The sequence below is a fragment of the Ursus americanus genome, chromosome 9 (assembly GCF_024610735.1).
Source record: "Ursus americanus isolate L20-20 chromosome 9, mUrsAme1.1.p, whole genome shotgun sequence".
NCBI classification, from domain to species: Eukaryota; Metazoa; Chordata; class Mammalia; order Carnivora; family Ursidae; genus Ursus; species Ursus americanus.
The window spans coordinates 74,687,917-74,710,252 of NC_142135.1; the positions used below are offsets into that span (position 1 = coordinate 74,687,917).

The 22,336-nt window shown below is 37.7% G+C and overlaps 1 long non-coding RNA gene across 1 annotated transcript in view; it reads right to left on the reverse strand.

Annotated features, from left to right (window-relative positions):
* The window catches only part of LOC123786736 (uncharacterized), a 44,303-nt gene that overhangs the window by 12,729 nt on the left and 9,238 nt on the right, over window positions 1-22,336 (reverse strand). The window contains exons 2-3 of the long non-coding RNA XR_006778051.2: window positions 12,009-12,255; window positions 195-353 (exon numbers count right to left, since the gene is read on the reverse strand). This is a non-coding gene — a long non-coding RNA (uncharacterized LOC123786736). The remainder of the gene's footprint in view (window positions 1-194; window positions 354-12,008; window positions 12,256-22,336) is intronic.

Below are 22,336 nucleotides of genomic sequence, written 5' to 3' on the forward strand. Positions count from 1 at the left end.
TGGGTTTACGAAAGTGTCACATCAGGAATGTAGAAATTGAAGTGGAATTCCATAGTGGAATGCAGCGGGTAAACAAGCATTCAAATAAGTTATAGCTTTGCTTCAAGAAAGAGGGTGTTGAGGTTTTATAAAATACTCAAGGCTAAGCATTATAAAATCACCAAGACACCAGTTATTGCTCAGCAAATACTCACTTATTGAGAGGAGAAGTGAAGAAAAGCAATTGTTTCTCCAGCTGGAATGAAATCAGCTCTAGGTGTTCCTCTGATTTGTGGACTCCCCATAATTAAATCCAGATATTCTTAAGGATGATTTGTTAGTTTTTCAATAACTCCTCCACCCCATTTTTTTAACTAGATAAGAATAAGAAAAAATATGCATTGTAAGATTGATAGTGATTCTCTTTATTTTTAAACACATTATTAGACTAATATGTTGCCAGGTATAGACTTTGGTTCACTTAGTCCTTATGCATTTGAAAAACTGAGAAGTGTTTGGGGTTTATGAGATCTAATGCTAAAGAAGTATATAACCAGATTTAAGTAACATTGAGGTAAATTATATGTGGCCAAAAAGTAGGAAAATTCTGTCATTGATATAATAAATAATCCACAAGTCCTATGAGGTCAAAATAAACAATTATGTTTTATTCTGCCCTCCAAATTTACTTGCCCTCTGGAAGTAGTTCTATGTTAGGCTGTTGATTGAGGGTCTGTGCTATAGCATGTGATTTGGCTGCTTTTCATGTATACCTGTGTATAATAACTAGATTAAGGTGCAAGACAATGCATGTGAGAGTGTAAGGTGGGTGGCACAGACAATAGCTTAGTGACACTAATTGCTGTGAGTGTTCACTAAACACATGAATCTGTGTTTTGAGAATAGGTAATAAAGGAGGGCCAAAAAGCTTTTTGAGGGAATGAGCATTAGCAGGGGAATGAAAGTGGCTTATTAATTTATGTAGGGCAACAGTTCCATGGAGTAGGACTGGCTTAAGCAAAGACCTACAGTTGGAGGAACTTGTGGACACAGCTGAACAAAACCCGAGGAAGTCCCCTAAAGCCTTAGTTCAAGACCTTGATGTAGAGAAATGTTTCATTGATTTTATCCATTGGCTTGGGTATGTTCAAGGAGTTGCTGGGGAATAGAGGGTAACCTCATGCTGGATGGTGAGGGAATTATATCTTATTAAATTGAGATGAAGGTGTACTGGCAAGATGGCAGGGGAGTAGGGGACTCCATTTCAACTGGTCCCCTGAATTTAGCTGGATATCTATCAAACCATTTTGAATACCCATGAAATCAGCCTGAGACATAAGAATATATATCTGGAGCTCTACAAGCAGAAAAGTAATTGCTTTTTGCAAGGTAAGATGTGTGGAGTCATGAATCTGCAGGGAGATATCAAAGATAAATGGAAGGGCTAGGGAGCATCCATAAGCTGACTCCTGGAAAGTGATATAACACCGGAGTGCAAAATTGGAACCCACAGAAATCTGCTCTAGTGAGAGACATCCCTCTCTGAAAGGGACTCTGGAAATGAAAGGGCAGAATTCTAGGTACGGCATTGTGGTCTCGGGATACAAGGAAACACAGAGCAAAAAGGGGTTCCTGAACCAGTAGAGTGCCCGAGTAGTGGAGCCAGGAAGCAGGTAATGATCAGCAAGCCCAGGAAGGGACTCTCAGCTCCGATTGCTATAAACCATGAGCCAGGCCAGTCGATCATTGCTTTTTTCTTAAGCAGCCTGAAAAAGTCTGGAACCTGCGCCTGACCGGGTAAAATCTCACAGAGTCGTAGCAGCCTGGAAAGGACTAGAGTGTCACCTAGTCATAATCCAGGAGCTTCAGGTGTGCACATGAACACTCTGCTGCTCGAGGTTTTAGAGTCACAAAGGGCAATGGCACTCCCGGGCCCCCGGAACTACCTCTGAGAGAGTTGCTGTGGGCCTGCACTGTGGGAGGCTGCGGTTTTTGGTGGCACATACAGAAGTGGAGACTGTTTGTCCTGGAGGGTTTAGTAAAGAGGGAAAACTGAATTTTCTCCTCTGGGCCAGAGGTTTGGGTGTGGCCGTTTTTGCCCTCATCCTCTGAAGAGGCACAGAAAGTCCCCAGATAACAAAAGCTACACAGAAGACTGGTTGCCACTGAGCCCATCCGCATGACGGGGTGGGGCAACTCCACACAGGCAAGGTTACCTGAGAAACAGCAGGGCAGGGCCCTCCCCCAGAAGAGGGGCTGGAAGAACAGGTGGATGACAATCCTATGGATCTCTTAAGACCATAAAATCCCAACACCAGGGGAAAATTGTATATTGAGCTTCAGGTGCGACCCATGACTTGTTTATTTTTCAGAGAAAATTCTCCTTTTCTTTTTTTTCTCTTTTACTTACACTTTTTTCTCTGTTTTTTCTTTTTACTTTCTCCTCACTTCAACTAGATGTTTATTATATCAACTAATATTTCATAGTCACTTTTCAACTTTTATTTTTTCACACCTATATTTTTTATAGATATATGCTTTATTTTAGTCCTTTTGTCACTCCATTCAATTTTACCTTTATATATACAAGTTTTACTTTCTTTATAATTTTTGGGACATAGTGTCTTCTAACACAGAGACCAAAATACATTCAGGAACAACTGAAACAGCCTGCTTTGTCCACACTGAGAGATTATAGCTCTTTCCACCACCACCCCACTTTTTAAAATTTTTTTAATTTTATAATTTTATTCTTGTGTTTCATTTTGGCTTTGTTTTTTGGTGGTGGCTTCTGACCACTCTGGATTTTGCTAGGGTGCATCTTGCTAGGGTTAATATTTTGGACTCTGATCATTCACTCAACTATCCCTCAACAGAATGACTAGGAGGAGGAGCTCTCAACAAAGAAAAGAAACAGAGACAATGTCCTCTGTCATGGAACTAATGGATATGGATACAAGCAAGATGTCAGAGATAGAATTCAGGATAGCAATCATAAAGTCAATAGCTAGGTTTGAAAAAAGCATTAGTGACAAAATAGAATCTCTAAAAGCAGAAAGGAGATCTAATCAGGCCAAAATAAAAAATGCTATGAATGAGATGCAGTCTAAACTGGATATTTTAACAGCAAGAGTAAACGAGGCAGAAGAGAGAATTAGTTATCTAGAAGATAAGCTGATGGAAAGGAAGGAAGTTGAGGAAAACAGAGATAGGCTGCTAGTAGTACATGAAGAAAGGATTGGAGAGACTAATGATGCCATGAAACATTCCAATGTCAGAATTATTGGGATCCCCTAGGGGGTAGAAAGAGAGAGAGAGGGCTAGAAGGTATATTTGAGCAAATCATAGCTGAGAATTATCCTAATCTGGGGAAGGAAACAAGCATTCAAGTCTGAGAGGCTGAGAGGGCCCCTCCCAAAATCAAATAAAATAGATCAACACCCTGTCATATAAAAGTGAAGCTTGCAAATTTTACAGCCAAAGAAACTGTCCTGAGAATAGCCAGGAAGAGGAGGTCCCTTGCATATGGAGGGAGGAACATCAGAATAACATCAGATCTGTCCACAAAAACCTGGCAAGCCAGAAAGGGCTGGCAAGACATATTCAGGGTAATAAATGAAAAGAACATACAGCCAAGAATACTTTATCCAGGAAGGCTGTCATTCAGAACATAAGGAGAGATAAACAGCTTTCAGGACAGGCAGAAACTGAAAGAATATTTGACCACCAAGCCAGCCTTGCAAGAAATATTAAGGGGGATTCTCTAAGCAAAGAGAGACCCCAAGAGTCACACAGACCAGGAAGAAACAGAGAAAATCTACAGAAACAGGGACTTTACAGGCAATACAATGGTGCTAAATTCATCTTTCAATAGTTACTCTGAATGTAAATGGGCTGAATGCTCCCATGAAAAGACACAGGGTTTCAGACTGGATAAAAAAGCAGGACCCATCCATATGCTATCTACAAGATACTCATTTTGAACCTAAAGACATCTCCAGATTGAAAATGAGGGGATGGAGAATGATTTACCATGCTAATGGACCTCAAAAGAAAGCTGGGGTAGCAATTCTCATATCAGACAAATTAGATTTTAAAACAAAGACAGGGGTACCAGGGTGTCTCAGTTGGTTAAGCGTCTGCCTTCAGCTCAGGACATGATCCCAGGGCCCTGGGACTGGGTCCCTCATCAGGTTCCCCGCTCAGTGGAGAGCCTGTTTCTCCCTCTCCTTCTGCTGCTCCCCCTGCTTGTGTGCTCACTGTGTTTCTCTCTCTCTGTCAAATAAATAAAATATTTAAAAAATAAAATAAAATAAACCAAAGACTGTAGTAATAGATGTAGAGGGACACTATCTCATACTTAAAGGGTCTATCCAACAAGAAGATCTAACAATTGTAAATATCTATGCCCCTCAAAAGGGAGCAGCCAATTATATAAGCCACTTAATAACCAAAATAAAGAAGCATTGATGATAATAAATACATTAATAGTAGGAAGCCTCAACGCTCCTTTCACAGCAGTGGACCAATCATCTAAGCAGAAGATCAACAAAGAAATAAGAGCTTTGAATGACACATTGGACCAGATGGACTCATAGATACATACAGAACATTCCACCCTAAAACAACAGAATACTCATGTTTCTCAAATGAACATGGAACTTTCTCCAGAACAGACCACATACTGGATCACAAATCAGTTCTCAACTGATACCAAAAGATTGAGATTATTCCCTGCATATTTTCAGACCACAGTGCTTTGCCACAAGAGAAATGTGGAAAGAACTCAAATACTTGGAAGTTAAAGAGCATCCTGCTAAAGAATGGATGGTCAACCAGGAAATTAAAGAACTTAAACAATTCATTTAAATGAATGAGAATGAAAACACATCAGTCCAAAACCTATGGGATACTGCAAAGGCAGTCCTAAGAGGGAAATACATAGCCATCCAAGCCTCTCTCAAAAAATTAGAAAAATCCCAAATCCATAAGCTAACCTTACACCTAAAGGACCTGGAGGAAGAATAGCAAATAAAGCCTAAACCAATCAGGAGAAGAGAAATAATAAAGATTAGAGGAAAAATCAATAAATTAGAGACCAGAAATACAGTAGAGCAGATCAATGAAACTAGAAGATGGCTCTTTGAAAGAATTAGTAACATTGATAAACCTCTGGCCAGACTTATCCAAAAGAAAAGGGAAAGTACCCAAATCGATAAAAGCATGAACGAAAGGGGAGAGATCAAGACTAACACCAAGGAAATAGAAATAATTATTAGAAATGATTACCAGCAACTATATGCCAACAAATGAAGCAATATGGAAGAAATGGATGCATTCCTGAAACTTATAAACTACTAAGACTGAAACAGGAAGAAATAGACAATGTGAACAGACCAATAACCAGTAAAGAAATTAGAACAGTAATAAAAAAACCTTCCAAAAAAACAAGAGTCCAGGGCCAGATGGAGTCCCAAGGGAATTCTACCAAACATTTAAAGAAATAATACCTATTCTCCTGAAGCTGTTTCAAAAAATAGAAATGGAAGGAAAACTTCCAAACTCGTTCTACAGGCCAGCATTACCCTAATCCCAAAACCAGGCAAAGACCCCATCAAAAAGGAGAATTACAGATCAATATCCCTGGTGAACATGGATGCTGAAATACTCACCAAGATCCTAGCCAATAGGCTCCAACAGTACATTAAAAGCATTATCCATCACGACCAGATGGGATTTATTTCTGTGATGCAAGGGTGGTTCAACATTTGCAAATCAATCAACGTGATAGAGCACATTAACAAAAGAAGACAAGAACCATATGATCCTTTCAATTGATGCAGAAAAAGCATTTGACAAAATACAGCATCCTTTCCTGATTAAAACTCTTCAAAGTATAGGGATAGAGGAAACATACCTGAATATCATAAAAGCCATCTATGAAAAGACCACAGCAAATGTCATTCTCAATGGGAAAAATGAGAGTTTTTCCCTTAAGGTCAGGTAAATGGCTCATACCCAAGATCTATAAAGAACTTCTCAAACTCAACACCCAAAAAACGAATAATCCAGTCAAGAAATGGGCAGAAGACATAAAGAAATACTTCTCCAAAGAAGGCATACAAATGGCTAACAGACACATGAAAAAATGTTCAACATCACTAGCCATCAGGGAAATACAAATCAAAACCACAACGAGATACCACCTCACACCAGTTAGAATGGTAGAAATTAACAAGACAGGAAACAACAGATGGTGAGGATGTGGAGAAAGGGGAGCCACTCTGGAAAACAGTATGTAGGTTCCTCAGGACATTAAAAAAAAAGCTACCCTATGACCCAGCAATTTCACTACTAGGTATTGATCCCAAAGATACAGATGTAGTGATCCGAAGGGGCACATGCCCCAGTGTTCATAGCAGCAATGTCCACAATAGCCAAACTGTGAAAGGAGCCAAGATGCCCTTCAACAGACAAATAGGTAAAGAAGATGTGGTTCATATATACAATGGAATATTAGTCAGCCATTAGAAAGGATGAATACCTACCATTTGCATAGACATGGATGGAACTGGAGGGGATTATGCTAAGTGAAATAAGTCAAGCAGAGAAAGATAATTATCATATGGTTTCACTCATATGTGGAACATAAAGAATAGCATGGAGGACTTAGGGGAAGGGAGGGAACACCGAATGGGAAGAAATTAGAGAGGGAGACAAACCATGAGAGACTCTGGACTCCGGGAAACAAACTGGTTACAGAAAGGAAGGGGTGGGGGATCTGGTAACCGGGTGATGGGTATTAAGTAGGGCATGTGTTGTGATGAGCATGGGTATTATACGCAACTAATGAATCATTGAACACTACATCAAAAACTAATGATGTACTATATGTTGGCTAACTGGACATAATAATTAAAAAAATGAAAAGAAATCTTAAGTAAATAAATATAAATAAATAAATAAAGATGGAGATATGTATGAACATGTGATCTGAAGGAAAGCGTTAGAGTCAGGCTGTGTGGAGATTTGGCTCCTTTCAAGGAAAGGTTTTATGTTGTCCCCTTTGCTCATGAATCCTAGAACTGTCTCTTTATTGGATTTAAATCTCTAAAATAGCCCTATGTCTAGTTCAATTTTTCCCAAGCCTATTACTAGGCAAAATGACCCTCTTTGAACATGAGGAAAATTCTGTGACCTTCTGTATACTATTAGAATACTGAAAGCAATAGATGTTCAAATTGAATTGTGTCCATCATAAAACTACCAGCTGGATAGGATTTTAGAAATCCTCTAACTTAGCCTCTTCCTACCAAATGGAAATTTAGGCAAAAAGATTATGCTACATGCATCAAATTTAAGAATTCATCTTTCTTGATTTTAAATCTGGCTTTATCTACTGAACTATGTTATCATACCTAATTTTGATGGAAGAAAGGAATTCCCAACTTTCTTGGAAGTATAATAGTTATTACTGATCTGATTGTGGCAGAGCTTCTAAACATTCTAAAGGAAGAGGTTTTTATTTTACAGTTGAATTAAAATTGGACAATTTAAAGATAATTCAAGGTAATATGGGCTGTTATGAAACCAGGGATTAACAATGAACTCATCAACAAGCAAGTATTCAGATAAAAATCCTGTGATTAACGTTAGCACAGCATGTCTAAATGTGTTTGAAGGTTTCTAGCCTACAGTGACCCCTGGTGTTATTTTGAAAAACATGCAGCACGCAGTATGCTATTCTCTCTCATCTTTAAGACCCTGTATAAAAATAGTTCCTACTGTGCCTGGGTGGCTCACTCAGTTAAGTGCCTGACTCTTGACTTCATCTCAGGTCATGATCTCAGGGTCGTGAGGTCAAGCCCCATGTCAGGGTCTGCATTGGGCATGGAGCCTGCTTAAGATTCTATCTCTCCCACTCCCCTACCCCAGCCCCCCAAAAAATAGTTTCCACTAAGAGCAGGTAAACTCTATGAAACAGTTTATTCCCAATAGTCCATGAGGTAAAGAGCAAACTTCTCCATCAGAAATCAGATTCTGTGCACTAAACATACAAAAAGTAATATATTAAGTAATACCTATACATGTTATTGTAAAAATTTATAATAAAACCACTTGGGAACTACATTCTTTTTGTCAAATCTGAACCATTAAAGCAATTTGAAAAAGGAAAGTGATCATTGGCATTCAAACTTATCTATCCCCTAATGTAATAGAAGTCATTATCCAAAAAGGTGCATGTAAAAGATAGCTTCCAAGTGTCTTAAAATCCGTAATTATGCAGAATTATGTGTTCTCCCAAGAATGGCAAATTTAAGAGATTGGTTTTCTAAATAATAATATGAGAGACAGAATCTAGGTAACTCATGCTTTACACCAAAACATTTAATTCTAAATATGCTATTGTAATGAGAACAAAGTTTTCACCTCACATCCTCCATGGAACGTGATGGGATGAAAAAAGAAAGAAGGACAAAGAGAGGGAAAAAATAAGAAAAAAAGAGGGAGCAAGAAAGAGAGAAGCAAGGTAGGAAGGAAGAGGAGAAAACAACATATGTTAAGTGGACTATTGCCTCCTGAGAGTTTGCGCTTAATGACCACTGAGTGCACTGGGTCTACTGTAATGCCTAATATACATTAGGTTGAAGAGGTGAAAGGTGTTAGAAGAAAAAATTATTCAATGACACTTGTTAGAGGATGGTAAATCAGACTTTATTCAGGGGAACTGCTATGATAGGTATAGGGATTACTATGGTGAAGTTTGCGGTAGGGGAGAGAGATTGGCCCAAACTCTGAATGCCATAAGGAAAAGTGAGAATGGATAGCAAATGAGCAAGGTAGGCGTCAGCAGGTAGAAAATTACTAAGAAGACTCCTCAGGGATAAGGGGGCGGGATTCTAGGTAAACCGACCTAGCGGTATTCCTGCTGAAGGCAGGCCAGGATGGTCAGATATCACTTGAGGCATGCTAGAAAATTAGGAACCCAATCAGATATGGAGGGTGGTCAGATATGGAGGGTGATACTGGCTAAATTGACTCAACAGGATTCCTGCTAAAATGGGACAATGCAGAGACAAACATGAAAGAACCAAAAGTTGAGGCCTAGTTGGGAAGAGGATTCAGAGTCTAACATTTGGTCAAGGAGAGACTCTGTCAAAGGGTCGTCAAATATTGGCAATTTTGTTAACCTATCGGAAGTTGACTGATTAAAACTATACAGAATATAAATAAGTTAACATGTATATATTCTGGCCAATGTGTTTAGAACAGTGGGTGTAGTGCTCCTAGCCAGGATCTCTTTTAATTTGGCTTAACCATCAACTAGCTCTGTAATGAGACCGTATATGTGGGAATTGTAAAGCTGTATATTACTGCAAAATATTATGCCACTATAGAGGTAGTATAGAGTCCCTGGAGAGACACAGCCGTGGTAAGTTGATGTGTAAAGCTTATGGCCCAGCAATAAGGTAAAACATGCAAATAGGTCTAGGTTTTAAAATTAGGATCATAAGAACACTCCACAGCCCAAAAGCTTTCTGCTAGTACTGAGATGATTCCTAAAACCGGTAATAGAACACAAGGTTCTTACTAAAAGTATAAGAGATGATGCAAAATGCACATATTTTTACTAAGTCTATGATTACACTTTTCTTAAGAGCCTGAAACTGAAGGATGGGAGAGAGGAAAGGGGAGGTTAAGAAAAAGAAAGAAAAAAATGAAAACAAAAGCTGGGGGCAATAGCAACTTTGTTACATGTATTTCCTAAAGCGAGGCCTATGAAAAACACTACACAAGAAGCAAGGAAAAGGAGACAACTGGTGCTAAGTTAGAGGGACCAAAAAGGCAAGTAAAAGGAGACCAAATATGGCCAAACACCAACACGCCCAGAGGAGAAAGAGCATAAAAAGCACTCATGTGTTCTAAATAGTATTTCAGATGGTGGTTCCTCATCGACAGAAATTATAGCAATGTTTTTCTCTACCTAAGACCTTTGGTTATATGGAAAAACCTTTATTGTGCATAGGAGTTTACTCATGACTTAATGTGGAGAAAAGGGAAGGAGAGAAAATATATATATGTTTTCACATAATAGTATGATTGCAAACTGTAGGAGCAAATGGATATAGAAATATTCCATATGATGGAATACTACAAAGCATGTGCAGTATTTTTGCCATAAGCATCTTTCCTGCAAGCATTTTCTCTGCAAACATTTTCACCATGTAACTAATTGGTCTTAAGGCAATCAATTTTGTTGTAAAAGATAAAATCACACACACACACACACACACAAATAAAAGGACATTAAAAAGGACATATAAAATGTGAAAAATGAACAACAAAATTAAAAAGATATCACAAAATACAAAATATTTGAATAATAATGTGTGTAGATTCATGGCAAAACTGCAAATAACTTATTTTATGGATTGTACCTAAGCACTTGTCTTCAAAGTCTTTTGTTCATAGTATTGTCAACTTAAAATTGTCAGGAAGCAATAATTAAGCAAGAACATTTTTGGGGGATCAAAGAATTGCAATCTGGGCACAGATTTGGGTTGCAGCCCAAATAGTGTCCCACTAGGGAGCAAAAGTCAAGGGTTTTTAAAGCAAAAAGGGAATGCTTATGTATGTTGCTTACAAAAGAATTTTTGATTGGTGTTGATGGCAGCAAGCTAATATTGATTGAATATAACTGGCGGCTAAGGCTGTCACTAAGCAAAATCTCTTACTGTAGCAAGTTGCAGGTGTCCAGGCTGAATCCTTGGAACATTTGCAGTTTGGCCCAGTTCAAAAGTTCATGGTTCCACTGCTAGGGACATGCATAAGGCCCATCTCCTTAATGTCCTCCTAGCTCTATTTTAAAACTCCTTGTCACAAGTTAGCCCATTTTATTTCACCTCTCACAGTATTACACTTTTTTTTTTTTTTGCTTGTTGATTCATCTGCTTGTTCAGCATTACACTCTGTTCTTTTTTCACTAAAATTTCTTTCTTCATTGAGAGGTATCTGTTTCCAAATACTAGGATGTGTATTTGTAACTGAGCTTAGTATTGCATTGTGAAAGCCTTCTGCACTGTTTGTTATTGGCATATTGTCCCATGTCTATTGATAGATGTTCCCAAGTTCCATGGGAAACGTGGGTTGCAAACTCTGCACCACTGTGTAGACCATTAAGAGCGCTGACACTTACATAAAAATGGGAGCACTGCATCAATGGAGAAATGAAACCAAACTGTCATACCAGTTATTTTTTTATCTTTTATAGCAAAATTGCCTTGCAGCCAATTAGTTATGCAGCAAAAATGTTCTTGGCAAAATGCTCATGGCAAAGATGTCTATGGCAAAGATGCTTACAGAGAAAGTACATAGAACCATTATAGGCAATAAAAAAAAATTAAAGGCAATAAAAGAAATTAAATAAAATCTGTCCAGTGATACATGTATGTATGTGATATGTGTATGTATGTATGTGTGTATATATATACCATATACATATATACATATACATATACATATATACATATATATATATACACATATATCACTTCTACCAACCCCCAGGTGATGTCTGATCACCCTGGTCTGCCTTCAGCAAGAATCCTGCTAGTGTGTGTGTGTGTGTGTGTGTGTGTGTGTGTGTGTGTGTAGATAGATGATAGATTATAGATAGATGACAGATAGATAGATAGATAGATAGATAGATATAGATAGATAGATAGATAGATAGATAGATAGATAGATATGTATATAAAATAGGAAGGAGACAAGTTCTCAGATAACTTCAGAAAGGCAGAGTAGAAGTACCATAAAAGCTTTGCAGTTCCATGAAGGCTCAGAGAACAAAGAAATGACATGCAGTTGGGCAGACCAGGAAAAAAGAATTTTGAAAAATTGGTAGCGTATTGACAGGTGACCAGTGAAAATGCCAGGAAAAGAGATAGCCTGAGCAAGGGCATAAAGCTAAAAGGGAGAAGATTATATCTAGAATGAATAATAACAGACAGTATTAATTGAGCACTTACCACATGTTAGGTATTGTCTTCAATTCTTTACAAGTGTTATTTCACACTGTGCTGACAAAGTACTACTATAGTTTTCATTTTAGAGTTGAAGAAACAGTCACAGAATAAGATACTTGCTCAAGATCAGCCAGCCAGTAGGAAGCACTGGCAGGATCCAAAGCCAGATTGAGTCCTTAGTGTGCCCACGATTCTCCCTCATGTAGGTCATCATCTTCATTTGAAGGACATAAAAGGCCACCTAAGGACACTTTAAAATAGAGTAGACAGTAAGGCATTACTTGGTCCAGATGAGACATCATAAGATTAAAGTGGAAGGGCCAGTTTCTTCACCTACTGTCCAGCGGTGTGAGAGGTTAAGTTCACCTAAAGTTCGGCACTGTGAGAAGTAACAATTCATCATGCCTCTCCCCTCCAAAGAGAAGGTGAGCTGTCCCTCTATGTGGTGAGGTTGTCTGCTCTCCTATCAGCTGTGTAGCCTGTTTAATAATATTCTTATTCCTCTTAATTGGGATTAAATCTTTAAAAGGGAGGAACCATTTCTTCCTTATTTTTATGATCCTTGATAATGCCAACAAATATTTAATATGAATACATATGTCCTGGATATCTGATCACGACTTTCCCTTTAAAAATAGAAAATATTTCAAACAAACACAAAAGGATAGATACTAACATAATGAACACCCAATCTATCCATTACCCACATTTAACATATCTTAACATATGACTATATGTATTTCAGATTTTTTAAGAAAAGAAACATCATATATATAACTGAAGCTCCCTGGGTCAACCTTTTTTAGTCCAATTCACTCCTCTCCTACCTCACCATCCTGATTGTGGTATATATTTCATTACAATGTGTGTGTTTATATTTTGATTATCTGTATATTATTTTCTGTGTTTTAAGTTTTTTCCCCACTCAACATTATCTTTAAAAATGTGCAATTGTCTTTTCCTTTCACGATTAGATATGGTTCAAAATTCCAATGATTCAAAGGAACATGCATTGAAAAGTTTCTCTCCCTCAAGGGTGCCCAAACACCCAGTTTCACTTCCTGGAAGAAACAAGTGTTTCCTGTCTCCTCTGTATTCTTTCAGAGTTGTTCTATGCATATTAAGCAAATACATAGCTAGTCCTGTTTTGTTTTGTTTTTCTTAAAAGGTAGCATGCTGTTAACGCACCTATTGTTTGTTCATTCTACAATGCATCTTAGAGATAATTACATAAAGTGTACAAAGAGATTCCTTATTCTTTTGTCCCAGATGCATTGGGACATCATTTATTTAACCTGTCCTCTATGAATGAGCAATCCATCTTTTACTACAGCAAATAATATTGAAATAACTTTTCTTGTTCCTATGTCAGTTCCCATACATCAAGATATACCTATAGAATAAATTATAGTTGACACTTTTATGGTAATATTAATCATAATGGGTTGCTAATCGTCCTTCCTTGAGGTTGTAATATATCATATATCCCTGAAGTAACTGCCCATTTTCTCACACCCTTTCCAATATTGCATATTATCAAATGTCTTTATTTTTTACTTAAACATCATGTCTTTGAGACATCATAGTGGCACACCTAGCCACGGTTCATGCAATTTTAACTACTGGGTAGTGTTCAGTTGTATAAATTGAATATACTGCAAGTTACTAATCCACACACCCACTGATGGACAATTACATTTGTCTCATGTCACTTTATCCTTGTTAGAATGCGTGGTCCTTGATAAGTGTTTCTTTTTCTTTTCCTTTCTTTCTTTCTTTCTTTCTTTCTTTCTTTCTTTCTTTCTTTCTTTTTTTTTTTTAAGATTTTATTTCTTTGAGAGAGAGCGAGGGAGCACATATGTGAGAGAAAGCATGAGGCGGGGTGGGGGAAACAGAGGTGCGGAGGGAGAGGCAGAAGCAGGCTCCTCGTTAAGCAGGGAGCCCGATGTGCGGCTTAATCCCAGGACCCTGGGATCATGACCTGAGCCAAAGGCAGATGCTTAACCGACTGAGCCACCCAGGCACCCCCATGATAAATGTTTCTTGAGTGAATGGATGAACTAATGAATCCATGAATAATAAGCAACTCATTGGGAGGCATGCTAAACATGCCAGTATGAACTGTGAGAGACTATAGTTGATATTCCCCACTATAAATCACAGTGTCCAAGGGAAGACATAGACAAAGTAGTTGAATACCCACAGAAATCCAACCCCAGTCATTTCGTCATTTTAAGACCTTAGAGGTAAATGGGAGGGGTTCAGGAAAAATAGCCTTTTATTGCTTTTAAACTCTAGACTTTTTCAGTTTTCATACTTTGCATTAATAGCCTCAATCACCAGTTAGTCAAGGAAACAGTATACATTAAGGATAATTTTTTTTCTAGTTTTAAATGTAAACAGTACTTCATTAGTCATCTTTTGAATTGCAGAGATACACCTAGCTGGCTAAGGGCCACCACACCCTGTCTGTATTTACTGAGTTAAGAATAAATCTGGCTAGGTTGCTTTGTTGTTAAAAGGACAAACCAATTATTTAAAGTTCAAGCTCAAGTTCATAAATTCTGATTCCCCAGTTGATTTTCATATCATGACAAGGGCAGCTTCTATGTAAGAACTTTATAACGCTGACTAACCACCAATGGCAAGTTTTGGCATAATATTTGGATATGTTGCATTTTGTGGCTGGGGCAAAGGAGCACTTAATGTGCTTAATTTTACTGAGGCCACGCTAAGAAATTTGTTATCCCAAGGCAAAATGCCACACATACTTCCTCTTGATATTTAGCTTTCTGCCCTAGAAATATAATTCACTTAAAAGGTGCCAGTCTTGCTTCTTTCCCATCCTAAGTTTTAGGTTAGGACTTATTTTATGATTCTACCTCTTCTTCTTCTTATTATAACCTATCTTTCAAATTAAAATTGTGTACTGAGGCTTTGCTTATAGAAACCTTTTTTAATGTTTTTTTTATTATATCATGTTAGTCACCGTACAGTACATCCCTGGTTTCTGATGTAAAGTTCGATGATTCATTAGTTGCGCATAACACCCAGTGCACCATGCTATACGTGCCCTCCCTACTACCCATCACCAGTCCATCCCATTCCCCCACCCCCCTCCCCTCTGAAGCCCTCAGTTTGCTTCTCAGAGCCCATAGTCTCTCATGCTTCATTCCCCCTTCTGATCACCCCCCCTTTCTTTATCCCCTTCTTCCCCTACCGATCTTCCTAGTTCTTATGTTCCATAGATGAGAGAAACCATATAATTGTCTTTCTCTGCTCGACTTATTTCACTTAGCATTATCTCCTCCAGTGCCGTCCATGTCGCAGCAAATGTTGAGAACTCGTTCTTTCTGATAGCTGAGTTATATTCCATTGTATATATGGACCACAACTTCTTAAACCAGTCATCTGTTGGAGGGCATCTCGGTTCCTTCCACGATTTAGCTATTGTGAAGAATGCTGCTATGAACATTGGGGTGCATATGGCCCTTCTCTTCCCTACGTCTGTATCTTTGGGGTAAATACCCAGTAGTGCAATGGCTGGGTCATAGGGTAGCTCAATTTTTAACTTTTTAAGGGACCTCCACACCATTTTCCAGAGTGGCTGTACCAACTTGCATTCCCACCAACAATGTAGGAGGGATCCCCTTTCTCCACATCCTCTTGATAGAAACATTTTGAACAATATTTCTTTGAGTTCATGTTGACGAGGCAAGCCACAAACTTAATCCTTTATTCATTCAATAAGGGTTAATTAAATGCATACCAGACTAGGCATCTACCAGAGATGCAAGTACTCTAGTCTAAAAAGGTTCCTTTTAAAATATGTGTATATACTGATAGTTCCACAATTTAAGACAATAGTCTTGCCACTAAGTATACTAATGTCCTGGAAAGGAATTCTTACTAAATTAAGAACTAATAAAGTGCACAAATTTAAAATTACTAATTATATTACAATAGTCATGATATGGAAACAACCTAAGATGGTTGGATGAATGGATAAAGAAAATGCAGTATATGTACACAATAGAATATTATGCAGCCATTTTTAAAAAATGAAATTTGCCATTTGCAACAATGTAGATGGACCCTGAGGGCATTATGCTAAGTGAAATAAGTCAGAGACATGTTATGTGATCTCACTTATATGTGGAATCTAAAAAACAAAAATAAAACACAAAACGCAAAAGCAAAAAATAGAGTTCATAGCTACAGAGGACAGATTGGTGGTTGCCAAAAGTGGTGGATGGGAGAAATGGGTGAAGGGGGCCAAGAGGAACATAAGTCATTGGGATGCAAGGTACAGCATAGTGACTAAGTTAATAATATGTTTTGCATATTTGAAAGTTGCTAAGAGAGTAGATATTAAAAAGTTCTCATCACAAAAAAGATTTGTGTGTGTGATCACGTAAGGTGACAGACGTTAACTAGACTTATTGTGGTGATCATTCCACAATGCACACAAATATCAAATCATTATGTTATATGCCTGAAATTAATATGTTATATATCAGATACACCTGTTTTTTTATTAATTATATTATACAAATAGTATATCATTATATTATTTGGTTTTGAGAGAGCAATAACCAGCCCAAGACTGAGATAGTAAAAATTCTGCCAATATAAATTATTCGTGCTATTTAGAATTTTAAATAGTATTTGAGGAAAAAGTTAAATTTGAGCTTCTATTTCCTCATATATAAATGGCAGTTTGTTGTGTTAGATTAAATAACGTATAAAGCACCTAGCATGATACCTCACACATGCTCACTCAATTTTGTTACGTACTTACTCTTTCTCTGAAATCAGTGGTGTATCTAGCACATTTAACACCAGGTATACATCATTCTTAACACCGTCCTCTGAATGAGAGAGGTTTTATTAATCTTGAAATAAAATGAAATTATATGAGCCAGATAGAAATGTAAACATTGAAAAATATGCCATTAAAAATTTTTAAATGCAAAGTTGAAATAAAATTATGATACAAAAGAGGAAAAAACACAGTAATCCTTTTCATTATAAATTTTTTAAAAAAGGAAAAAATGCTTCAAAAAAGGGTTTTTAAGGTTTAGAGAATAATCTGCATACAGAATGATAGAATTTAAATTACTCCATTTCTGTTTAGGTATTTTTACAATTATGGTACTATCATTGTATATTTTGAGTCTACTGTTTAAAAGTAGGGTTTATATTGTACCACAGGAATTGGAGACATGAATTAACTTCCCCATAGAATGCAATGTTTATTAAAAGATATTAAAAATTACTTATTTTTGAGGCTTACATATATTTTATTAAAATTTAATTGAAACCACAGCATTTAGTTAGAATTTCTATCAGTGGTTCTCTGCCTTGGCGATTTTGCCTCTGGAACATCTGGCAATGTCTGGAGGCACTTTGGGTTTTTATAACTGTGGATAAGAGAGTGCTACTGACATCAAGTGGGTAGGCAGCCAGGGATGCAGCCAAACATGCCAAGATGCACACAACAGTCTCCCACAACAAAGAATTATCTGGCCCCAAATGACCAGATTGATAAACCCTGACCTGGATTAACAAAAGAATTTTTAGGGAGTATTTTTTCATTGGCATTGTTTAAGATTAATGGCACTTGGTGATAATAAAAGCAAACTGATGACAGTTACATTTTCTATTTATTAAACAGTTATGTAGACAAGCACTACCTTATTAAGCCTGCAGCCAGGGCTAACTATGACATTTCTATTAGATTCTTCTTCTAAAGGACTGCCACCTCAAGTAAGGGTTAAATCAGACTTTTACTTTTAAAATACTTTTAAACCACTTCAGTGATGGCTAAATGAACCAAGGTGATTTATGGGGCTATTCGCCTTCTGTTACTTATCTCATTAGATTTTTTTTAAACTATAATTTTAAAATGTTAACTTGTACTGAAATATAATTCACATACCAAAGATCGACCACTTCAAAGTGTACAGTGTGGTGGCTTTTCAGATATTCATAAGACTGTAAAATCACCACTATCTGATTTCAGAACATTTTCAACATTTCCAAAAGAAACTTCATGCCCATCAGCTGTCATATCCCATTCATCCCTTTCCCCAGCTCCTGACAACCACAAATGTACATTCTGTCTAGGAATTTGCCTGTTCTGAACATTTTATATAAGCAGAATTGTAGAGTATGTGGCTTTTTCTGATTAGATTCCTTTACTTAGCATATTTCCATGGCTCATCCATGTTGTGTCATGATGCAGCCCTTCTTTCCTTATATTGCCAGATAATATTCAGTTGTATGTACAGGCTACATTTGGTTTATCCATTCATCAGTTGACATTTGGCATGCTTCCATGTTTTTTGGCTACTAAGAATGCTGCTATGAATATTTGCAACATTTTTCTGTGAACACAGGTTTTAGTGGAAATGCTGGGTCATATGGTAATTCTGCTTCCCTAAGGAATGGACATTTTTGCATCATATATATTCTATTGCATGGATATGCCACATTTTGGTCATCCATTAATCAGTTGATGGACATTAAGCTTGTTTTCTTTAGCTGTCACGAATAATACAGTTTGAACATTTATGTACAAGTTTTCGTGGAGACATATGTTTTAATTTCTCTAAGGGTGGAATTGCTGGGCTATGTGGTAACTCTTTTAACTCTTTTGAGGGACTGCCAATCTGGTTTCCAAAGGGACTGCACCATTTTATAATTCCACCAGCAATATAGCAGTTTCAATTTCTCCACATCCTTGTTATTATCTGTCTTTGATTTTAGCCATTCTGGGGATGTGGAGTGGTATCTCATTGTGATTTTGATTTGCATTTCCATAGTGACTGACACTGAGAATGTTTCCATGTGCTTACTTACTTTATTATATCTTTAAAGATATCTGTTCAATTTTCAAGAATAGACCATGTTCTGGGACACAAAACAGGTCTCAGCCGATACCAAAAGATTGAAATTATCCCCTGCATATTCTCAGACCACAACGCTCTGAAATTGGAACTCAACCACAAGGAAAAATTTGGAAGAAACTCAAACACTTGGAGACTAAGAACCATCCTGCTCAGGAATGACTTGATAAACCAGGAAATCAAAAATCAAATTAAACAATTTATGGAGACCAATGAGAATGAAAATACAACAGTCCAAAACCTATGGGATACTGCAAAGGCAGTCCTAAGGGGGAAATACATAGCCATCCAAGCCTCACTCAAAAGAATAGAAAAATCTAAAATGCAGTTTTTATATTCTCACCTCAAGAAGCTGGAACAGCAACAGAGGGACAGGCCTAATCCACGCACAAGGAAGCAGTTGACCAAAATTAAAGCTGAAATCAATCAAGCAGAAACCAGAAGTACAGTAGAGCAGATCAACAGGACTAGAAGCTGGTTCTTGGAGAGAATCAATAAAATTGACAGACCACTGGCAAGACTTATCCAAAAGAAAAGAGAAAGGACCCAGATTATTAAAATTATGAATGAAAAAGGAGAGGTCACGACGAACACCATTGAAATTGGAAGGATTATTAGAAATTTTTATCAACAGCTATATGCCAATAAACTAAGCAATCTGGAAGAGATGGAATCCTTCCTGGAAACCTATAAACTACCAAGATTGAAACAGGAAGAAATTGATTTCTTAAACAGGCCAATTAATTATGAAGAAATTGAGTCAGTGATAAACAACCTTCCAAATAACAAAACTCCAGGCCCGGACGGTTTTCCTGGGGAATTCTACCAAACATTCAAAGAAGAAATAATACCTATTCTCCTAAAGCTATTTCAAAAAATAGAAACAGAAGGAAAGCTACCAAACTCATTCTATGAGGCCAATATTACCTTGATCCCCAAACCAGGCAAAGACCCCCTCAAAAAGGAGAATTACAGACCGATTTCCCTAATGAATATGGACGCCAAAATCCTCAACAAGATACTTGCTAATAGAATCCAACAGTTCATTAAAAGGATTATCCACCACGATCAAGTGGGATTCATACCTGGGATGCAAGCGTGGTTCAATATTCGCAAATCAATCAGCGTGATACATCATATCAACAAGAAAAGACTCAAGAACCATATGATCCTCTCAATCGATGCCGAAAAAGCATTTGACAAAATACAGTATCCTTTCCTGATTAAAACCCTTCAGAGTGTAGGAATAGAAGGTACATTTCTCAATCTCATAAAAGCCATCTATGAAAAGCCTACTGCAAATATTATTCTCAATGGGGAAAAGCTGGAAGCCTTTCTCTTAAGATCAGGAACACGACAAGGATGCCCACTCTCGCCACTATTATTCAACATAGTACTAGAAGTCCTTGCAACAGCAATCAGACGACAAAAAGGGATCAAAGGTATTCAAATCGGCAAAGAAGAAGTCAAAATGTCTCTCTTCGCAGACGACATGATACTCTATATGGAAAACCCAAAAGAAGCCACTCCCAAACTATTAGAAGTTATAGAGCAATTCAGTAACGTGGCGGGATACAAAATCAATGCTCAGAAATCAGTCGCATTTCTGTACACGAATAACGAGAACGAAGAAAGAGAAATCAGGGAATCCATCCCATTTACAATAGCACCAAAAACCATACGTTACCTTGGAATTAACTTAACCAGAGACGTAAAGGACCTTTATTCTAGAAACTATAAATCACTCTTAAAAGACATTGAGGAAGACATAAAAAGATGGAAAGATATTCCATGCTCATGGATCGGAAGAATTAACATAGTTAAAATGTCCATGCTACCCAGAGCAATCTACACTTTCAATGCTATCCCGATCAAAATACCGAGGACATTTTTCAAAGAACTGGAACAAATAGTCCTTAAATTTGTATGGAACCAGAAAAGACCCCGAATCTCCAAGGAACTGTTGAAAAGGAAAAACAAAGCTGGGGGCATCACAATGCCAGATTTCGAGCTGTACTACAAAGCTGTGATCACAAAGACAGCATGGTACTGGCACAAAAACAGACACATAGACCAATGGAACAGAATAGAGAGCCCATAAATGGACCCTCAGCTCTTTGGGCAACTAATATTTGATAAAGCAGGAAAAAACATCCGGTGGGAAAAAGACAGTCTCTTCAATAAATGGTGCTGGGAAAATTGGACAGCTACATGCAAAAGAATGAAACTTGACCACTCTCTCACACCATACACAAAAATAAACTCCAAATGGATGAAAGACCTCGATGTGAGACAGGAATCCATCAAAATTCTAGAGGAGAACATAGGCAGCAACCTCTACGACATCAGCCAAAGCAACCTTTTTCATGACACATCCCCAAAGGCAAGAGAAACAAAAGATAAAATGAATTTATGGGACTTCATCAAGATTAAAAGTTTCTGCACATCCAAGGAAACAGTCAGAAAAACTAAAAGGCAGCCCACGGAATGGGAGAATATATTTGCAAATGACACTACAGATAAAGGACTGGTATCCAAGATCTACAAAGAACTTCTCAAACTCAATACACGAGAAACAAATAAACAAATCAAAAAATGGGCAGAAGATATGAACAGACACTTTTCCAATGAAGACATACAAATGGCTAACAGGCACATGAAAAAATGTTCAAAATCATTAGCCATCAAGGAAATTCAAATCAAAACCACACTGAGATACCACCTTACGTCAGTTAGAATGGCAAAAATAGACAAGGCAAGAAACAACAATTGTTGGAGAGGATGTGGAGAAAGGGGATCCCTCCTACATTGTTGGTGGGAATGCAAGTTGGTACAGCCACTCTGGAAAACCGTGTGGAGGTCCCTTAAAAAGTTAAAAATTGAGCTACCCTATGATCCAGCCATTGCACTACTGGGTGTTTACCCCAAAGATACAGACGTAGTGAAGAGAAGGGCCATATGCACCCCAATGTTCATAGCAGCAATGTCCACAATAGCTAAATCGTGGAAGGAGCCGAGATGCCCTGCAACAGATGACTGGATTAAGAAGTTGTGGTCCATATATACAATGGAATATTACTCAGCAATCAGAAAGAATGAGTTCTCAACATTTGCTACAACATGGACGGCACTGGAGGAGATAATGCTTAGTGAAATAAGTCAAGCAGAGAAAGACAACTATCATATGATTTCTCTCATCTATGGAACATAAGAACTAGAATGATCAGTAGGGGAAGAAAGGGATAAAGAAAGGGGGGGTAATCAGAAGGGGGAATGAAACATGAGAGACTATGGACTATGAGAAACAAACTGAGGGCTACAGGGGGGAGGGGGGTGGGGGAATGGGATAGACCGGTGATGGGTAGTAAGGAGGGCACGTATTGCATGGTGCACTGGGTGTTATACACAACTAATGAATCA